This window comes from Amblyomma americanum, chromosome 2 (assembly GCF_052857255.1).
Source record: "Amblyomma americanum isolate KBUSLIRL-KWMA chromosome 2, ASM5285725v1, whole genome shotgun sequence".
NCBI classification, from domain to species: Eukaryota; Metazoa; Arthropoda; class Arachnida; order Ixodida; family Ixodidae; genus Amblyomma; species Amblyomma americanum.
Window position 1 is genome coordinate 198,617,010 of NC_135498.1, and position 7,208 is coordinate 198,624,217.

Here is a 7,208-nt window from a genome sequence, read left to right on the forward strand (position 1 = left end):
TACAATACGTTAAATGGCATAATATCGTTTCGAACTGTTTGTGCATTACCCTAGGGGTTCCGCAGGGGTCAATATTGGGTACATTTTTTTATTGTATATAAACGAAATCTGTAACATACCTGATTCTCCAGATTTGGTTATGTACGCTGACGATAAAAATATTTTTTTCACATTGCGTACTCTGCCGGAATTAGAAACTATCGTGAACACTTATTTGGTAAAATTATACACATAGATGTAGGCGATTGACCTTAACTTAAACTTGTCAATAACCAGGTATATAATTTTCAGAGCTGTTAATGCCCCTGTACATTGCACACTTAACCTAAAATACGCCAACACTAAACTGCAACAGGTAACAACCCAGAAGTCTCTTGGTGTCTGGTTTAACGAACATTTATCATGGAACACGCATATTTCAAAACTTCTCACTGACGTTAGTAAAACTGTTGGTTGTCTTCAGCGGATCAGATATCTCTTGCCCGTTTCCCTAAATGTGTCCGTATACTATGCATTATTTTTTTCCAAATTGTCTTATTGTGCTCTGGTCTGGGGCACTACAACAACAGGTAATTTTCAAAAGTTACTGCTTAGGCAAAAGAAGGCATTGCGGGCTATAGAGCATTACGATGGTTGGCCGGAATACCTACGAACATCACCACTCTACCATAAGCATAATTTACTTAAATCAAACCATGTTTACATATTTCGCCTTTTACAGTACATATATCGTAATCGTTTGTAATCCATTGCTCCTAAGCGCCCTCCTTCTAAATACTCCCTTCAGCAAAACTGAAACTTGATCCCTAACACAAAGACAAATTACGGCAAACAAAAGCTCGATTACCAGATTCCAGTCGTTCTCAATAACCCATTTTTAAATGTCATGTTTGATATCCCTAAGAACACAATTTAAAAAGACACCAAGAAGTTACTAATCAGCACTGACTCAATATAATTTCAGGTTTTACTTAGCGTAACATCTCTCATTTTCTTGTCATACTGTTTGTGTGTGTTTTCTTCAGTGACCTCATGCCATGTTTATACACTGCCTTTGATTTGATTATTAGTAAACTGTCTTTGTATCAAAAGCATTTTTTACGGTGATACTGTCATTTGATGCAATGTATTTTGCTCACCATCATACTATGTTATTTCTGTGTTATTTCTGTGTTGCTCCCTGCTGTATAAACTGTTTTGGGTAACTGCGACCTCGTCAGGCTTTACCGCCTTTTGTCGCAGTTAAATCTTTCATTTTTGAAGAAAAATAAACCTCAACCTCAACCTTCTACACCCTGATGGTAAGCTGCAAGCGATTTGTCTACGACAGTCTAATGAAGTGGTCTGAGCAGATGACAAAATTTATAGTGAAGCGTTACAAATAGAGCGATTTTCACTTTAGTGGTCAATTTGTGGAACTAAGTGACAGGTTATCTATTTTTTCTCTCGCTTTTCTCAGCGCTGAACAGATGCGGTGCGAAAACCTACTGCTGTTTTCCCCGAATGCAGTCGTGCTTACTGCGCCTGTAATTCTTGGGTGCGCTCTAAACACGTTCACCCTACGAGCTCATACGCTTGGCATCACATCCGGCTCGTGCCCGTATCTCACGCATGTGATTTTTGCGACTGGATTCTGTCCCGTTGGAATTCATTCGCAGAGTTTGTGTGCTCGATCAGCGACGCGGAGTCACGAGGGAGAAATTGCCGCGGCAGAAGCAAAACTGTTCATTCTAATCACAACAAATGGCATATTGCTTTGCATCTAAAAGTACGCGGGCCATAGCATTATCAGCACATTCCGTGTCGTGTTTGTCGCGTTTAATCGTGGGTCGCCTATGCCATCAAGTAACCTTGTGGGTCCTTCCGAGCGAATTTGCTGCGTATGCGTTGCATGTGAAAGCGCTAACCGAAAATCGCTAACCGAAAAATTCCGTTCTGCGAAACGGGTTTCAGTCGTAAACTTCTTTTTTTTTCTTCCTAGTCTAAGTGGCGTGTTCACGATTCACTTAATAGCTTCATGTTATTAGGTGACAATGAAGTGGTCGATGCTGGTGGAAGATATTTGCTTCTTGGTTCTTTCAGTCAGTGAACAACTTAAGTCTCCTGTGCAGCTCACTAGGCACCAAGTGCACTTTCCCGCTAAGCACTGGCAGATGATATCCCCCTCGCGATAAGATGCGAGCAGTCAGCTTAGTAGAGGCTGGATCAGGCTGAATTACCTGCGCGTTTCACGACAAAATAGAGTCAGAAATGTGCTTGTCAACACATGTGGTCTGTTCTGTGCACTAGTCGAGGATAGACATTGAGGTGCCGAAGTATATAAACTCAGCTGTTCCGGTTCTTGAATGACCGGCGGGCGCATTTTCGAAATGCATACTGAAGAAGTTGGCGCGGAAAAACGAGGACAAGCGAGACAAACAAAGACGAGCGCTTTTCCGCGCCAACTTCTTCAGTATGCATTTCAACCAACTCGCCCAACTTTCTGCTCTCCTACGCATTTTCGAAGCCGATATTTTGCAAGTTTGCAGCGAGCATTGTACTCATGCTGAGAAGCAAAGAGAGAGGATCTGTCCCGCATAGACATGACTTTTGATACCAAATATGCGTATTCTTTTCTAGCGAGTTTGACAGACGGGCCGCTCATATATTGTTATTTCATTCTCATCATCGTGAAGGCTTCGATTATTTCTTACTTTCTTCTTTTTCTGATTCTTGATTGTGGTTGTTTCGCTGAACAATGGTTTGCATGATTCCTTCATGTCTTGGTTTTCGGGGAGTAATTTGCGACTAGCGTTGCCAGGATACAATATGTCGTTGACTGCACGCTTCCGCTCAATCAGCCTCTCATTCGGGCATCTGCCTGTCTGTCCCACGTATACCTTCTTGTATGTGAGGGCAATCAACTTGTGGTTTTTGTGACGCCACACGTGCATTTGTTATTGCACATATCGCAACGTGAATTCGCAATCTTGCAATGTCCTCTCATCTTAATGGGTGCAGAGAGCTCCCCAGGAATGTCGTTCTTTTCCATTATCTTTTTCAGTCGATGTGAAAGATTCATCATGTACGGCACACAGCATGTACGCGCACTATCTTTTTCCGTCTTTTCATATTCTACCTGCTGTTTCCTTTTCTGATTTATTTTTGTTGGGTCTCCGCGATTCCAGGTTTTCTCCCTGAAGTGTATGCCTTCACTTCGTTGGCAGCACCAGCCCAGGCGCCGCCCAGAGTAACAAGGGCACGGATGTGCTTGTCCTTCTTTGTCTGCCCCTTGCGGCTGAAAAAGTACAGCAGGCTGGGGCAGGCAAGGCTTTGACACACCAGGATGACGCATTGGTCTCCATTTGTCGAGTACGTCTCCTCGATGAGGTCGCGCAGGTGCTCAAAATAGTCGCCCGGTTCATTCGGTGCTTTCCTGAAGTCGAAAGGAGCCCCGCGAATTTCTATGCCACATCGGTATCCAAGTAGAATCAACTCCTTCACAGTTATTGTAAGATACGCAGTCGGGTACACCGGCCCGGGTCCAGCCACTGGACGGTGGACGTGTTGCCGAAGCCAGGCACCAGCACGTCTACACCCTGTGGAGACCTGGTGGTCCTGAGCTTCTTGTCGTATACCTGCCTCACGTCGTCCACCCAGCAGTCGAGCACCTAGCGAACCATGAGCTCGAGGTTAACCCCGCGGTTGAAGTATTCGGCCATCCGCCACTCGCAGAATGAGTGCACCCTCTCGGTCTTGTTGAGCTTGGCCTCCAGTTGGCTCCCTCCATCAACAGGAACCAGTATCATCCGACGCCTTTTGACGGGAAGAATCTCGTTCAACATCCTTTCTTAGACGGTACCACCTGCCACCTCTGCGACGCAGTGGACCGCACAGGCAAACGAAAGTTGGGCTACTTTCCCTGCCGGCGACATTGTATTAGAGCGACACAGGAATGTCCCGCTTTTCTCTTATCTTATTTAGTCGATGTGAGAGAATGATAAGGTACGGCACAGCAACTGGACGCCTATTATCTCTTTCCTTCGTTTCTTATTTTATCTGCTGTTTCCTGTTATGAATTTTTTTGAGTAGGCTTTCTTCGATTCCAGGTCTTCTCCCCTCACCCCCCCCTGAAGCGTAGGCCTTCAGGGCTTTGACAGCACCGCCCCAGGTGCCGCCAAGAGTAACAATGGCACGGATGTGCTTTTCCTTTCATGCCTGCCTCTGGCAGCTTAAAAAGTAGCGCTGCTTAGGGCAGCTCATGATGTGGCACACCTGGATGACGCTTTGGTCTCAATTGGTCGAGTACGCCTGCTCTATGACGTCGTGCAAACGCTCCAAATAGTTGCCCAGTTCATTCGGTACATTCTTGAAGTCGTAAGCAGCCCCCGAATATGGATCCCTCATCGGTATCCAAGGAGAGTAAACTCCTCCTTACTTCTTGTAAAATACGCAGTGGGGGACACCTCGCTCAGGTCCAGCCACTCGACGGTGGACTGGTACGAACCAGGGCATCCGCACGTCCTCACCCTCTGGAGTCCTGGTGGTCCTCAGATTTTTGTCTAATACCAGCCTTATTCTGTCCAGCTAGCAGTCGAGCATGTAGGAATTTATGACCTCGAGGTTAACCCAGAGGTGGAAGTAGTCGGCCGTCCGCCGCTCGCAGTAGTGCACCGTATAGGTCTTGTTAAGCATGGCCTCCAGCGGGCTACCTCCATCACCAGGATCCAGTATCACCTGACATATTTTGACGGAAAAAATCCTGTTCCGCATATTCTCGAAGACAGTAGCACCTGCCGTCTCTGCGACGCAGTGGACCGCGCAGGCAATCGAAAGTAGGGCTAATTTTCCTGCCGGCGACATCGTATTAGGGTGACTACGAAACAATAAGATTCACCATCGAGCGCAAACTTAAAAACAAGTCTGATGAGTGCGCGAAGCATGGCCGGACAGCAGGTGCGGCGACTGGATACACTAAAGCTAGCGGCGGTCACGAACCGACGAGGGGTGCGGGATGACGTTTGGAAGCAGCAGCCAGTAGACCACGGTCGCCTGTCTTGGCGCGCGATGCGAGGTGCCGGATGGCGCCGTCCATCTTAGGCATAGCAGGAAGCCTTCTAAGAAAATTCGAAGGAAAATATAGTGCAAGTCCAGGGGGCTGTTGTTCCGTACGTGCACAATCTTTCACAACGACTAAAAACTATTGGGTGGAGCAAAAGCAGGACATTCCTCTGGCGCTCTCGGTACCCATAAAATGAGCTGGCTCTTTAAGTTTGTGAACTCACGGGACGACATGGGCATGAAAACCACGTGTAGCGTGAAGTTGGTGTTGTTTTTAGTGGTTATTTATAAATAAAATAACCGTGGAAGGCAAAAAAATTGCTATACGCGGCATCTCTTACCGAAACGTGAAGCACCTGGGCTGCGACTATCGGGAATTAAAGGAAAGGGAAAGAAAGCCTGGGGCGCTAATAAAGGATGAGGGTAGGGGGTAATCAACATTGTGTAGAGAGAATATGGAAATAAATGCGGGATGCTGCGCCACGCATGATAGTACTGGGTGCAAGGGCGTGCAAATTGCTTTGTGGAGTGAAACGGTTGGTCGCCGCCCACGCGATGTCTTCCACGCCGGCACAGATGTGTTTACCTGTGCCAGGCCGAACGTGGCGCGCGGCATTGTCTGCGTGCGCTGCCATCGACGCTCTCACACTCTCCCGTGGACGTCGCGCGCCGGCCGCTGAAAGTAAATATTGATATGCCACGGTCTTGCTCTCTAGTGGTAGGACACGGCCAAATATGGCAGAACCACACGCTCGCGGCTCACTGCACACAAAAACTGGAGTGGTGGCGTCCGGCTGCAAAGCGTCTGTAGGTAACACACGCTGAGCGTTTTGTCACTGCGGGCGATTACCTGGCGCACAGAAGATGAGACGTCAAGCCTGTATGTTCAAAGTATACGCAGAGGCTCACTAGAGTTCGGTCACGGGTGCGCCCGCTGCCCTGAGGCCACTTAAACGCCGATACTCTCCGCAATAAGCCCCTACGCCCTATAGGCGGCAAGCATGTCTCGACGCTTTTGATCCAACTCGGTACAGAGGAGGAGCAAGGGCTCCAGTGTTTCGACTGCACCACAAACACCACACATGTCGTTTACACTTATTCGATTGAACCTCTGTCTGTTCCCGGGCCACACGTGTCAGGGAGCGGTCACTGATGCTGTCGATGCGCTCACCCTCGTGCGATGCGCTGGTCGGTGTGCTGGTGTTGGAGGTGGTCGTAGATAACCGCTCGCATGCCCTGCAGTGCGAGATGGAAGGCGCCAGGAGGTGGCTGGTGTGCGGCGATCGCCAGTTCGTTGGCTTGCTCACTGCCCACAATTCCGTAGTGGCAGGGCACTCACTGTAAGCGAATGGAGCAGACGTGCTGTGCTAGGCGCTATAGATGCGCGCGAACTTAACACAGCAGAGGGATACCGCGACCTCGGGTTTGCAGGCGACTGAGGGCACCGTTGTAGTTGCACAGCAGAGCACATCTTGGCGGCGGCGGGGCAATGCAGAGGAGCAGGTTGAGCTGCAAATGGATGTTTGTAAGCTCCGCCGTGATGGGAGAGTCCAGAAAGGTTACATGTTAGTGTCTGTGAAGATTCAGGGTCGGGATGGTGCCGCCGCTACAAGCGAGCGGCTTTCGCTCGCCACGGAGCCGTCGGTGTCCAGAAGGAGATGGTCTCGGACTTCATTGCAGATTGCAGCTCTGGTCTACTCCTGGACTCCACAGAATGGGGTGCTCCGCTTTCCGTGGCGCCAACGTCTCGCTCAACGTCCGAAGCAGCAGGCCAGGGCGAACAGAGGCCGACGGGTGCGCGGTTATGGTTAGCTCCTCATGCTCGAGCAGCGCCGCTCATATACGTGAACGTGGGTACTTGCGCAAACGCTAAAGAAGCGGTCCGCCCTCTGGTAATCTGTCGATGAGGTGCAACGCCGGTCGCGTGGCCTGTAGTTGCCTGTATTTGCCGTGGTTGTAGTGGCTATGCGCCCGCCCCGGCTATAGTGTATCCGCGTACTGTTCACGGGGAGGACGAGGCATACATGTAGGGCTTTATGGTGTTACACCTCGAGCTGTTTCTGGTTCGGTTTGTGCACCGTGAAAACCGGGAGCACGAAGAGCGGGCCCCAGGGCTGCGGCATTGTAGAGAAACCACATGTTGTAGATAACACCTTCCGCACATTCAA

General features: G+C 49.1%; 1 pseudogene; it reads right to left on the minus strand.

The window, feature by feature from the left end:
• Positions 1-4,029: 4,029 nt before the first annotated feature.
• On the minus strand, positions 4,030-4,842 carry LOC144120322 (lysosomal phospholipase A and acyltransferase-like; annotated as a pseudogene).
• Positions 4,843-7,208: the final 2,366 nt, after the last annotated feature.